This window comes from Epinephelus fuscoguttatus, linkage group LG24 (assembly GCF_011397635.1).
Source record: "Epinephelus fuscoguttatus linkage group LG24, E.fuscoguttatus.final_Chr_v1".
NCBI classification, from domain to species: Eukaryota; Metazoa; Chordata; class Actinopteri; order Perciformes; family Serranidae; genus Epinephelus; species Epinephelus fuscoguttatus.
The window spans coordinates 1,346,924-1,362,391 of record NC_064775.1 but is presented as its reverse complement, the minus strand read 5'-3'; the positions used below and the strand labels follow the sequence as shown (position 1 = coordinate 1,362,391).

General features: G+C 43.6%; 1 pseudogene; it reads right to left on the bottom strand.

The window, feature by feature from the left end:
* Positions 1–1,111: 1,111 nt before the first annotated feature.
* Positions 1,112–15,468, bottom strand: part of LOC125884806 (NLR family CARD domain-containing protein 3-like) — a 105,756-nt pseudogene continuing 91,399 nt past the window's right edge.

Below are 15,468 nucleotides of genomic sequence, written 5' to 3'. Positions count from 1 at the left end.
AAATAAAGAAAACGCATTGAATGAGAAGGTGTGTCCAAACTTTTGGCCTGTACTGTATATATATATATATATATATATATATATATATAGCTAAACTCTGCTGGTTTTCTACCTGGAAGTATTTGTAAACAACAAGGCGATTCCCTGGGGGCACCGCCGGAAGTGAAGGGGTGAGCGATCCCCGAGGCCCCTGCACTTCCGTTAGTCGAAAAACTACGGGCAGTGCCTCCAGAGGTAAAGGAAGAAAAAAACATTTTTTTATTATCATTATTTTTTTTTTTTTTACCAATAGATTTCCAGATTGGCTGGATTTTAGTAAAAACTTTTTTTTTTATGTAAATTGAAGGGGAATCAAAAAATGTCATTTTAATGGGTTTCAATGGGGACGTTTTTGGTCCGAGAGGCGAGGTGTCATAAAAGGTTGCCATTTGTGTATTTTAGGCCTGATTTAGGAGCGGCTTTAAAATTTCAAAAATATCACCAAAAATAAGGTTTGTGACCAAATGTCATGCTATATGCATGAACACAGCCAAAGTTATCAAAAAATAAAAACTGAAAAATGACTGAAAAGGACGTTTTCCGTCCGAGGGGGACCGGAGGGGTAATCGCTACACTGACCTTTGATCAAGAGGGTGATGTCCATCTTTGAACCTGGCCCAGGTGTGACTCCTGCTGCTGATGACCCTCCAAACAGGTCTGCAGCCCTGGAGACACAAAGCTCCACAGCAGCAAAGAGCACCAAGCAGAGGAGCCGTCACAAAACACAAGAGAGACATAAAGACAGAGAAGACGCATTAGACAGAGAAAAGTCAAACTTAGAGCTGAAATGAGTTTTAAACACATTTAACAAACCATCCATAATGATCATTTCTATATAAGTAACTGCATATATTATGGAATGAAAATGTGTGTAGATATGCTTTGTGTGTGTGTGTGTGTGTGTGTGTGTGTGTGTGTGTGCAGTGTGAAGGAGCGACAGCTCACATTTCATTGTGCTGTAAAACAACAAATAAATGAAGCTGGTCACCTTGTTTTATCAGACTCAGTAGAAAAAGTAGAGTCAGTCTGAAGTTTGTAAAGTTTGACATCAGTGAGACACAACAAACAATGATGAGTCAGCAGTATAAAGTCTTTATTCACACACAGTCAGGGACAATGTGTTCAGAAGTTCAGTGTCATAAACAATGATTGATTTGATAATCCATCATTTACATGTTGCCTTTACAGATACGTCGGGGCTGCAGACAGCAAACATGGACACAGAGAGAGACAGAGAGGGGTGGGACATAAAGCAAAGGTCCCCCACCAGAATCTAACCAGGGACACATGGTGGGACAGAACTAACATCAGCTGTGTGACATCCTGTACACACTCAACTCATGTGTTCAGCAGTGAGAAGGTTTCTCTAACAGGAGGAGACTCTCACTCCTACAGAGAACACAGAGACACTGAGGCACCAGAAGAAAAGAACCTGAACCCAGGATAAAGAGGTTCAGTGAATGTGGTGTTGAAGGTGTGGAGGTGGATCAGTGTGTCAGAGGAGACTGTGAAGAAGGACAGAGTGCCAGCAGGACAGTCCACATACACTGCTACTCTACCAGAGGAGGAGGAGGAGGAGGAGAGCTGTGTTCTTCTCTTATTGTGACAGACAGAGTAACGACCACCATCAGAGCAGATCAGACTCCAGGACTGATGATTCCATCCAAACACACAGTCCTCTCTGTCTCCTCTCCTCCTGATTCCTCTGTAACTCACTGATATATGAACCCATCCTCTCCACTCGACCTCCCAGTAACAGCGACCAGTCAGACCAGTTCTACACAGCAGCTGAGGCCACCTGTCAAATCTGTCTGGATGATCAGGATATGACTGAACCTCCTCCACAAATGTCACCTTCCTGTTGTTGTCAGACAGTTTGAGCTCTCTGTTCACTGTGTTTGTGTCGATGGTGAGTTCACAGGAATCTGATGGAGAGAAGAAGACACAATACAGCTGCAGTTATTCATCTATCATCTGTTCATTGATCACTTCCTCCAGGAGGTTGCCATCACAACACTGAACTCAAATTCATCCAATCACCACAACTTTACCACAAATGTGACTTTTTAAAAACAGGTCAGATCTCATTTCATTGTGGAGCTGCGTGCAGCGTATTGATTCTGTCTCTCTGTTATCATGAGACTCCTGCTGCAGGAGTGTGAGCTCCACGCCTCGGACACAGTCACACACACAGTGACAGGCTAACTGTTAGCATCACACAGCTAACCTTACCCAACGCTTATTCAAATCAAATCAAACTTTATTTATTCACACTTTACACACATTAAAAATGCAACAAAGTGCTTCACTGAATAAAAACAATGAAAAACCTGCCACACACACACACACACACACACACACACACACACACACACAGACGCACACATACGCACACACACACAAGCACACACACGCACACATACACGCACACACACGCACACACACACACACACACACACACACGCACACACACACACGCAAACATACACACACACACACACACACACGCACAGATACGCACACACACACACACACACACACACACACGCACACATGCACATATACGCACACACACAGACATACGCACTCACACACACACTGCATTCACTGTGTACGTGTTAAAAGTGTAATGTGCGTGCAATGCCTGCACACGCCTAGATGTGTGGTTTTTAGACGTGCGTGCGTTGACACGTCATGTGATCGCAGGGGTCAAAAGTGTCAGCTGGAAGCAACAACGCGTCGTGTGACAGGTAGCATGTCATACGAAAATGATTATAAATGTCAACAGAATAAACTTGCCTGATTAACTGAAAACAATTATACAATAAGGACAAAAATAATAGCCTCTGGAAAATATAAGTCAAGTAAAGTGATCATCTGAAAAAAGCTCATTTTACTGCGCTGAGACTCACAGCGAGCAACTGACACTGAAGTGTCCCAAAATGCGTGTGACAGATCATCTGTTATAATACTTGCAGCTTTATATCAAGGAAAAAATGTGTCTCATGAAATCGTTATATTTTTAATGTAAACTGTAAATGTATGTCTATTTAACCTTTAGAGGGATTCCAGCATATGGTAGTCTGAGTAGACTGTTAGCACTGTGACTGAAAATATTTCCCCATAATTTACATGGAGTATTAGATTTTTAAAAGGTATCAAACTATTTGAATGCATTGCGGAGTAGAGAGTTTCACCCTCCTGGTCACAGGCTGAGGTGGATTAAAATGAGCTGTGTTAATTCAGCACCATGGACAGCTCCACGGATTTATCATCAAACGGCCACCTGCTCCGCCTCAACCTGCGATATCCACGGATTTATCATCAAACGGCCACCTGCTCCGCCTCAACCTGCGATATCCACGGATTTATCATCAAACGGCCACCTGCTCCGCCTCAACCTGTGATATCCACGGATTTGGCTCATTCAGTTTTAATTATTAATTAATAATGTAATAGGGTACGGGCGGATTAAAACCAGCGGACCTCTGTGTTATACTTTCCCAAACTATAGGCTTTATTGTGTGTAGAACCACTTTCTGCAGGTGGCGGCTGGCTTAACTCGCCAATAATGCGCTGAGAAAAATGTTTAAAGTCCAAAAAAGTAATTTATTACAAAATAAGTCAACAAAACAGGTTTCAAAGTTCAAATGATACTTTGTTCAAAGGAAATCTTCAATATGACACCTTATCTTTGGTTACTTTTCTGTCAAACATGTTTTTAAAGATGTGCACTCCACAGACAGAAAGCACCGCACGCAGCGAGGTTTTTGAGCGCGCTCAGCTTTCAGTTATAACTGACAGGACTGCAAATATAACACAAACACTTAAGATGTCATACTTTAAAACAAACTCTCAACTGGCCGGATCAACGAGACCCTCCCCCGGGGTCTAGGCTTGTGGCGCTGGTCTGACCCGGCCGTATGCAGTGGAGGTTCCAGCGCTGGAACACCAAGCGGCTGACAGCGTGACAGACGCCCGCACACACAAAGCTGGAAAGCGGGAGGACACTCCTAATTCCCTGATCCTTAACCTCCACCCTACCCCCGGAACTTCTCCACCTACGACAACCAGCGTTTTTTTAGGCACCCCCTGCACCCCTAGTTCCGACGTCTATGCCCACGATGCACGATGTGGGCAGCCGGGTCCAGCCACAACTGCTACTGCTGCCAAGTACTAACGGCTGCTAGCCCCGCCCGTTGGAAAGAGTGTGGGATATACCACTACTAGGAATGGGAGGGGGGGACTAAATCTTTTAAGATTTAAGGATGTCTGAAAAGCTGTTTCCATAAACAGTCAAATTCACAAAACGGCAAAATGCGAAAAAAAAAAAAGTTTATGAACACACAACTATTGATTAAAAACATACAGATGGAGGTTTGCAGCATTTTGGATCCAATTCAATAATAGGCTATATATTCACAATTAGGCTGTTGTAGCCTATATATTATCTTAGTTAAATATTTTTAAACCACAGCCGGACATCGAGGGTGGTCAGGAGCTCTGATTTGTGAGGGTAAAATAAAGATTAAAAAAACATGCAGGTGTGTATATGCAGGCGTACGTCTGCAGAGACTTGATTCATTTATTCCACTCTTGCGAAGCGCGCACACACACACACACACACACACACACACACATACACACACACACACGCCTGCCTGCACGTGTAAACTATGGAGACAGACAGTTTGCCAAAGTAATTTGACGTGTTCAGGTGTTAATGATGTGTACATGCACTGTGTGTGTGGGGGATTCACACGCACACGCAGGTGTAGTGTATGTGTGGCGTTTGTAACGCGCTGTGCACGCGTACTGAAAAGACGTGTGAGCGCGTCAATTGAGTGGAGCGCACAACGCCTGCGCGTCATGTAGCGGGCGTGTGTGTAACACTTGTGGCTCTCTCTCGATCAGTGAGTGAGCTCATGGAAATGTTGAAGCACAATCTGTAGTTGGAGCAACAGCCTGAGAGCCAGAGAATAAAGATGTGAGCTGAGAGATGAGCAGGGAGATCTGGGCGCTGCTCAGATGGAGGGAAGTTTACCACAGTTCACTGACACAAACTACCCACATTGTTATGATACAAAACTGGTTGGAAATCAGCTGAATATCCCTTTAACGGGTTTAATGACAGACTGGAGACGTTTTGCTGTCAGTGTGAGCTCATTAGGACAGTTTAACGGCTCGGTGTCAGATGTTAGTCGCTGCTGCTGTGTTAGCTCGTGCTAACTGAGCAGAGACAGCAGGAGGAGAGCGACTCACTGAGACGGTCCTTCAAAGCTGCGTCCAATGGCAGCAACAGCTGTCAGCCCCCACCCTTCCCCCCACCATCAAAAACAAATCCTAATTCTGTCAGATACACTGAATGCTCATAACAACAGGCTCCTAATCCAAGACAGCATCACAACTAGTTTGTAAGATTCACTTGCCCCCGCAATTTCATCGTATAACAACACCTCAAAGTTGCAACATGCAGTACAGTTTGTTAGAAAAGCTGACACAGTTTGAAGATGCTTTGTTTTCATGAATCAGTTAAAAACACACTTACACTTCCTCACACCTGGTCTCAACCATCGGACTCCACCAGGCTCCACCCTGAAAGAAGGAGGGGGGTCAGAGCAGCACTTCCTCTTTCAGCATGCACACATGGACATTACATCACTCTCATACACATATTGTTATACACTGATAAAGGAACAGTCCACAAGGTTGATAACACACTTGAATGTAGCGTCTGAGTTCCTTTAACATGCAGAGATCTGTCCAAACTGCATCAATTATTACCAACAGGCAATTATCATGTTTGTTCCTGGAGATGTTCTCCTTGGAGACCTCCTACACAAATATCTCCTTTTTATGTTCCACCAGTGTTCATACCTGAGAGTGTCCAGTCTCCAGTGTGGATCCTTCAGTCCAGCTGACAGCAGCGTCACTCCTGAGTCTCCTGGATGATTGTAGCTCAGGTCCAGCTCTCTCAGATGGGAGGGGTTGGAGCTCAGAGCTGAGGCCAGAGAAGCACAGCCTTCCTCTGTGATCAGACAGCCTGACACACTGCAAACACACAAAACAACACACATGGCAGATCATCTGAGGGTCCTGCTGTGTCACTCAAACACAAGAAGAAACTGTCTCCAAATCAATAACTGATCAATACAATGACTGAATCAGAGACTTAACTGTAACCATGTCATTGTGATCTGAATGTTAAAGAGTCTACAGTCATGCTAGCAGCTCTGTGAGGATGGACTTAGACACAGAGGTGCTTTGAGCTACATAATAATCCCATAATGCTAACATGCTCACTATGCCTGCTGACAGGATCAAGTTTATTATTCATGTTTATCATGTTAAGCAGGATTTTTCTTTTTTGCTTGACTTCTAAGTAGTTGCTGCTGCAGTCTGAAGCTGTGCTGAAGGACCATGTCCGTGAGCTGCTCTCCTAATGCTCTCTCTGCCAAGTAAGCACGAGCTAACACAGCAGCAGTGGCTAACATCCCACACCCAGCTCCTAAACAATTCCAACAATCTCACACTGACTACAAAATAGCTTGAGTCTGTCATTAAACCAGAGCTTGAAGAACCCTCCTGTGAACACTTGGCTGTATGTTTGTTTATTGTTCAGGTACATTTTGCTCCAAACATTGTAACATGGTGACATTTATACAGCGCTTCTATCCAAAGTGCTTTACACAGTGTTTACTGCTTATTCACACACTGACACAGTGATGGCAGAGGAGGTGGGGATGGAACCACCAACCCTGTTATCAGTGGACGACCCGCTCTACCTCCTGAACCACAGCCGCCCCGGTCCAGATTTTGATTTACAATAAATCTTTCAAATCATCTGTGTTATTTAATAATTCAACAACAAAAGGAAATGATAAAAGACTTTGTGGAAAACAATTTTCTGAGTCTAGAAACTACTGATGAAGTTTAGTTAAAGGTCCTTTGACAGATCATATCAGCAGACACAACACAGGTTAGCTGTTTATCCACTGATGTAAATCAGATTTAAAAGCTCTTTAATGGGTTCATGAATCCTGACCTGAGAGTTTCCAGAGCACAGTGTGGACTCTGCAGTCCAACAGAAAGAAGCTTCACTCCTGAATCCTGCAGGTTGTTGTCACTCAGGTCCAGGTGTCTCAGACTGGAGGACTGGGAGCTGAGAACTGAGGACAGAGCTTCACAGCTTCTCTCTGAGAGGTTACAGACACTCAGTCTGGAGAGGAAATAATGAACAACAAGACAAATGATATTTGTGTTAAAACGTTGAGTTTAGACTCTCAGTGACACAGCATAAAGTCTCTTCTCAGCACAGGTTTAAATTCCTGCAGTGTTACTATGATGCAGAATAGCTACCGCTCCACCCGGCTCAGTCTTGGCAACATGCTGAAAACAACAATGAGTCCAGATTGGTAGAAAAGGATTTCCACACACTTAGATCTCTGCAGTATTTTACTAGAAACATGTGGAAGACGTGACAGCTACTCATGACTAAATCCAGAAGAAACAGGAACACACACACACACACACACACACAATAGTGATATATAAAACCCTGTCATGAGAGGAGCTGTTTACATTAAATTGAGCTGAAACTTTACAGAGATGTTTCAACTGTCAGGATCCTAGTGTGTTTCCATTGTTTTCCCTCCCCTTTTGTTTTTGTCTTGTCTTCCTGTCTTGTGGGTGTGTGTGTCTGTCTGGAGCTGGGTGGAGTTGGAGTCAGCACTCAATCCTCCCCCTTTGAAAATAAAAGCCCAAAGGCAGATTATGAATCAGGATGCAGCTGATAACTTCTCCTCTTTGTCTGAGACACATATACTGATGGGAATTGACCATCCTGATGTCTTTATCCAGACTTTTGATGGACACTGTGTGGCTATTTTGGATAAAGTGTCTGTGCTGAAATCTGGTTGTGCCCTAGTAAACCTGCCTTATCCCTGGATAAATGACTTCATCCGCTCTTTAAGGTGGAACATCTGTGGAAGTCAACACATCTAGAGGTTCACAGACTCCACCTAAGGGAACTTAGAGCCTCTTTAAATGAAATGTTGAGGAATGCTAGGACACAGAAAAATCCTAGAGTCTTGTTTGATATGATTAACACTCTTGTTTCACCTGTTGTCCCCCAAATTCCTGTGTATTGTAAAGCAGGCAGCAATGAATTTCTCCATTTCTTTGTGGAAAAGATCAGAGACATCAGGGGGAATATTTCACCACTGTCTTCTCTCTGTCTGTGTAATGTCCTCACCTTGCACTTGGTCCTCTTTTAACCCTGTGTCCTTTCAGGACATCACTGCTCTGCTCCTAAAAATGAAACCCTCCTCATCTCCCACTCATGTTCTCGCTACTAAGCTGCTTAAAACAGTTTTTAATTCCATTGGCCCCTCTATTGTGAACTTGATAAATCTATCACTTTCAGCTGGTGTGGTTCCCAGCTTTTTTAAACATGCAGTTGTTGAACCAGCACTGAAACAGCCTAATCTGGACCCATCACAAGCAAAAAACTATAGGCCAGTTTCCAAACTTCCATTCTTGTCCAAGATCTTAGAAAAAATAGCGGCAGAGGAACTTACAATGTTCTTGAAGGTAAATAATGTCTTGGATAAATTTCAGTCAGGTTTTCACAGAAATCATTCTACTGAAACTGCTTTGATCAGAGTTTCCAGTGACATTATGATGGCAGCTGACTCTGGTGAATACACGCTTCTGGTTTTATTGGACCTTTCTTCTGCTTTTCATACTGTTGATCACAGTGTTATGATGAACAGACTTAAAGAGTTAGGGTTGTCTGGTTCTGTTTTAAAATGGTTTGATTCTTACCTCACTGAAAGAAGTTTTAATGTGTTTATAAATCAGATTTTCTCTGAAACAACACACCTGACATGAGGGGTACCACAGGGCTCGGTTTTAGGGCCGATTCTGGTTTTATTACACATTCTTCCTCTGGGACAGATAATTGGTCAGTTTAGGAATGTTTCCTGTCATCTATATGCAGATGATATCCAGTTGTACTGCTCTTTCAAGGACTCAGAGTTATATAAACTGTCTTCCTTAATCAGCTGTCTGACTAGCATCAAACAGTGGTTAAACGCAAATTTTCTTCAATTAAACTCGGACAAGACAGAGACTTTGATTATTGCCCCAGAAAATCAGATCTCCCTTATCGGGCATCACATGGGTACTTTAGGCTCGTCCATCCAGTCGAGTCTTCGGAATCTGGGTGTTGTTTTCAACTCAGCTATGTCTCTCAAGCATCACACCAAAGAATTGGTTAGAAACTGCTTTTTTCAGCTGAGGAACATCTCTAAGCTGAGAACCCTGCTGTCAAAGGTGGAACTTGAGATGATCATTCATGCTTTTATTTCTTCCCGCTCAGATTACTGTAACAGCCTTTTTACTTGTCTGACTCAGAAAGAACTTCATCGCCTCCAGGCTGTTCAGAACTCTGCTGCAAGACTTTTAACTCACACCAGTAAAAGAGCACACATCACACTGGTTTTAGCAGAACTACACTGGCTCCCAATTCATCTCAGGATTCATTTTAAAACTAGAGGGGATCAAGCCTTTCAAGCAGTGGCCCCCAGACTTTGGAATGCTTTGCCACTGTCTCTTCACACTTTAAATTCTGTTGAGTCTTTTGAAAAGCAGCTGAAGACCCTGTTGTTTAGACAGGCCTTTAGTTAGGTCTGGGCTCAAGTTCAGGTTCAAGTTTAGCATTCAGGTTATACAAGAATCTTGTTTGTTGCTAGTTCACTAATCAGTCCCTCCAGGATGTTGTGATCTCTTTTGAGATGTTGCAGCAGGAAATGCCTCATTTCACTGGAAACTTTTCTAAAAATTGTGTTACAATATTTTCAGATGGTTTTTTTGTGCAGTGAAATTGCAAGAGAAGGCAAAATTGCAACAATGGTTATGATGCTGTCTCAGATTCAGAGCCTACGAGCATTTAATATGTACCAGCTGTTGCTGCAACTTGAAGCAGTTTGATTTTTGAGCCGCTCTCCTCCTGCTCTCTCTGCCTGGTAAACATGAGCTAACACAGCAGCAGTGTTTAACATCCAACATTGAGCCGTTAAACTGTCCCAACATTCTCACTCTGACACCAACACGGCCTCACTCTGTCATTAAACCAGAGCTTGAAGAACCCTCCTGTGAACACTTGGCTGTATGTTTGTTTATTGTTCAGGTACATTTTGCTCCAAACATTGTAACATGGTGACATTTATACAGCGCTTCTATCCAAAGTGCTTTACACAGTGTTTACTGCTTATTCACACACTGACACAGTGATGGCAGAGGAGGTGGGGATGGAACCACCAACCCTGTTATCAGTGGACGACCCGCTCTACCTCCTGAACCACAGCCGCCCCGGTCCAGATTTGGATTTACAATAAATCTTTCAAATCATCTGTGTTATTTAATAATTCAAAAACAAAAGGAAATGATAAAAGACTTTGTGGAAAACAATTTTCTGAGTCTAGAAACTACTGATGAAGTTTAGTTAAAGGTCCTTTGACAGATCATATCAGCAGACACAACACAGGTTAGCTGTTTATCCACTGATGTAAATCAGATTTAAAAGCTCTTTAATGGGTTCATGAATCCTGACCTGAGAGTTTCCAGAGCACAGTGTGGACTCTGCAGTCCAACAGAAAGAAGCTTCACTCCTGAATCCTGCAGGTTGTTGTTACTCAGGTCCAGGTGTCTCAGACTGGAGGACTGGGAGCTGAGAACTGAGGACAGAGCTTCACAGCTTCTCTCTGAGAGCTTACAGCCACTCAGTCTGGAGAGGAAATAATGAACAGAATTGAATCAATCAACAGCACATTTAAAGCACCATGAAATGAACAGAATCTCTACACACTTACAGAGCTTTGTTGGAGGCTTTGACCACTGGCAGCAGCCTCAGAAGAGCCTCCTCTGAAGCAGAGTATTTCTTCAGGTCAAACATGTCCAGATCTTCTTCTGATGACAGTAAGATGAAGACCAGAGCTGACCACTGAGCAGGAGACAGTTTATCTGTGGAGAGACGTCCTGATCTCAGGGACTGTTGGATCTCCTCCACTAGAGAACAATCATTCAGTTCATTCAGACAGTGGAACAGGTTGATGCTTCTCTCTGCAGACAGATCCTGGTTGATCTTCTTCTTGATGTACTGGACTGTTTCCTGATTGGTCTGTGAGCTACTTCTTGTCTGTGTCAGCAGACCTCGTACGATTGTGTGATTGGTCTGCAGTGAGAGACCCAGGAGGAAGCGTAGGAACAAGTCCAGGTGTCCATTTGGACTCTGTAAGGCCTTGTCCACAGCACTCTGGTGGAGATGTGGCGGTTCAGGACTGTCTCTAAATAGTTTATTCCATCGAGAGGTTTTTTGTTCCTCTGCCATCAGATTGACTCCAGAGTTGATGAAGGTCAGATGGACATGAAGAGCAGCCAGAAACTCCTGAACACTCAGATGGACGAAGCAGAACACCTTGTCCTGGTACAGTCCTCTCTCCTCTTTAAAGATCTGTGTGAACACTCCTGAGTACACTGAGGCTGCTCTGATATCGATGCCACACTCTGTCAGGTCTGATTCATAGAAGATCAGGTTGCCTTTCTGCAGCTGATCAAAAGCCAGTTTTCCCAGAGACTCAATCATCTTCCTGCTCTCTGGACTCCAGTGATGATCTGTCTCAGCTCCTCCATCATACTTGATGTTCTTCACTTTGGTCTGAACCACCAGGAAGTGGATGTACATCTCAGTCAGGGTCTTGGGCAGCTCTCCTTCCTCTCTGCTCTTCATCACATCCTCCAGAACTGTAGCAGTGATCCAGCAGAAGACTGGGATGTGGCACATGATGTGGAGGCTTCGTGATGTCTTGATGTGGGAGATGATTCTGCTGGCCTGCTCTCATCTCTGAATCTCTTCCTGAAGTACTCCTCCTTCTGTGGGTCAGTGAACCCTCTGACCTCTGTCACCATGTCAACACAGTCAGGAGGGATCTGATTGGCTGCTGCAGGTCGTGTGGTTATCCAGAGGCGAGCAGAGGGACGCAGTTTCCCCCTGATGAGGTTTGTCAGCAGCACATCCACTGAGGTGGACTCTGTAACATCAGTCAGGATCTCATTGTTGTGGAAGTCCAGAGGAAGTCGACACTCATCCAGACCGTCAAAGATGAACACAACCTGGAACTCTTCAAACCTGCAGATTCCTGCTTCTTTAGTTTCAGTAAAGAAGTGATGAACAAGTTCCACCAAGCTGTACTTTTTCTCCTTCAGCACATTCAGCTCTCTGAAAGTCAATGGAAATGTGAACAGTATGTCCTGGTTGGCTTTGTCTTCAGCCCAGTCCAGAGTGAACTTCTGTGTTAAGACTGTTTTCCCAATGCCAGCCACTCCCTTTGTCATCACTGTTCTGATTGGTTCATCTCTTCCAGGTGAGGCTTTAAAGACGTCTTCTTGTCTGATGGTTGTTTCTGGTCTGTCTGCTTTCCTGGATGCTGTTTCAATCTGTCTGACCTCATGTTCATCATTGACCTCTGCAGTCCCTCCCTCTGTGATGTAGAGCTCTGTGTAGATCTGATTCAGAAGGGTTGGGTTTCCTGCTTTAGCGATCCCCTCAAACACACACTGGAACTTCTCCTGCAGGTTAGATTTCAGTTTACGTCGACACGCTGCAGCAACAGTTCCTGAATAAACAAACAACAAATGATATCAGTGAGTGGATCCTACAGAAAATCAGAGAATTGAAACATTGAAGTGTGTCTGCAGAATTTGTAAATGTAAACTCCTCCCATGTTTCCTCCATTTCCTCTTTCCATCCTGTTCAGTCTTTATAGAAATCCTCTTACTGCTCTGCAGACAGTCAGCCAGCTCCTCCTGCTTCATTCTCCTCAGGAAGTGCAGTGTGATCTTCACAAATGCCTCTCTGCTGCTCCTCCTCTGCTCTTCATCCTCACCCTCCAACACCTCCTCATCCTCCCTCTGACTCTCTAAACATTCTGGGTAATCTGGACTCAGAACCTTCTGGATCTTCTTCAGCTCCTTCTTCACAAAAGTGAGGATGTTCTCCTCCAGCAGCTGGAACAGAATATTATATGAATGACACACTCAAACATCAGATCCATGTTGGACACACTGACAATCCACTGGTGTAAAAAGTGCAGCATGGAGATGATTGTGAACAGAATAGATGTCAAAGTAGTTGTTGTACATGTACAGACCATAAATATGGAGTCCAGGTGTGTTTGATGCTGCTGGGCAGACTGACCACTGGGAACCTCTGAGCTCTCCTGGTCCACTCTGTGGAGGAACCATCAACAATCAGCTCACATTATGTCTGTCCACACAGAGACACTGTCCACACAGAGACACACACTGTCCACACAGAGACACTGTTCACACAGACACACTGTCCACACAGAGACAGACACAAGGTCAATCATCATTCAGCTCATGTTTTATAAGAACACTGAATCAGATCATTCCCTCTGATAACCAAGTGTTGTTAGTACAGCTGATCCCACTGAGAATCTACCGTCTGGTCTGCGGCTCTCTGCAGCTTTTAGGTCATCGACTCCAGTTCAAACTCCTTCTCATCACATTGAAAATTCTCAGTGTCAGCACAGCAGAGATTGGGGAGTGATGATCCACTCCCTCCTCAGGGATCTTTGACTCTGAGTCTACAGTTACTGCTCAGTACTGCCAGGTAACAAACACACAACTTACTGCTTCTACAAAACAACCTCACACTCTGAGACAAAAGCTCTCACCTTCTCAGGTTTGTGACACAATAGTAGTTAAAACATCAGTGTTATATTCAGCTTACTGTTGTCCAGCTTTAAATGAAATAGGTTGAAGCATTGACCAGTCACTTTTGAAGGACACACAGCTGGGTGCAGGTGAGTCTGGTCTCTGATGGATCCTGAAGGACAAACAAACAAAGAGGATTTTTTACCTTCCAGCCACAGTAGCTTCTGGAGAAACTACCAGCTATCAACAAGAAAAGTATTTCAATCAGTGAGTTCAGACTTGGTGTGCAAACACCTTCAGTACAAAAAGGATAATATTGGATCAAACACCAGAGAAGAAGAAGAAGAAGAAGAAGAAGAAGAAGAAGAAGAAGAAGAAGAAGAAGAAGAGCGATGCTAAAAATAAACATAGCGTTTCAAAAGAACTTCTCTGGATAAATAACAGTGAAAACATGAATCAGTAAAATTATAATGTTATTAAGAGCTCACCTCTCTGCAGCAGAGGGCTGATGGACTTTAAAATCAATGAATCGACCCTTTGACCTGTCGCTCTTTAAGGACACACAGCTGGGTTCAGGTCCAGGTCCAGGTCCAGGTCCAGCAGAGTCTGGTCTCTGATGGATCCTGATGGACACATGAATTCATTATGAACACAACACACACAGAGAGGTTTGAGTGCTGAGCTGTGACATGGAGAAGAGTCATGGACAGTTAGAGATCCTCATCTCACCTCTGAGCTTTGGTCTGGCTGTCATGTTCCCCACACAGAGTGGTTTTAGAGGGAGGGACTCCCTCCTCTCTGTCCTCACACCCATTCATGCTGCTCAACTCACACACACTTTCATCTGGAGAGGAAACACACATCATTCATCTGCACATCAACTCAAATCCTCCTTTACATCATTTCTCCTGTCAAAAGATCAGCTGCTGTTATTTTCTCTTTCATATCAGTGTCAGCTGAATGCAGTCACACAGCAGCTGCTCTACTTCTACTATCACTCCACTAGATGGAGTCATCCAGCTGCAGCCCAGCACACACAAAGTCCAAAGTCTTGTGAGCTGTTTAAACTTCAAATCATTTTCTCTGTCAAAGTTTGTCCATTCGGTAAAGCTCCAAAGTGAAGTGGTTTGAGCTCTGTTCATGTTGATCTGTCTTTATTTTCTACAGGAAAATTGATCACAGTTTGTCATTTTCTTTAAAAACAGCTTGGAGAATCTCTGAGAAAAGTCACAGCAAATTATTTCTGATCACTGCGCACGCTTTTGATGTATTTTTGTGAATGTCTTAGGAACGCTGTGGGCCAAGCAGTGAGCCCAATCATACAGCAGAAGATTGAGAATATTAAGAAATAAGCCAGATGAATCATAAACAGTGTGCCCTCTGTTGCACAGCAGGACCCTAAATTATCAGAGAAATACTGGAGTTGTTTTCCAGCACATTAAGCTGATGTCAGTCTGATATTCAGAGCACAGCAGGTCAGCTGAACATGATTCAGTGTGAAATTTACCTGCAAACATTTCAAACAATTCAACATATGAGAACATAAAGTTAAAGGGGACACACTGCAGGTGAACATGTAGATATCACCATGAAACATCCCCAGATGATTACTTACCGTAAGGCAAGTTTGTTTTTGTTATTACAACTCTCACATTCTGTGTTTAAATATGCAAATGATGCATCATCTAA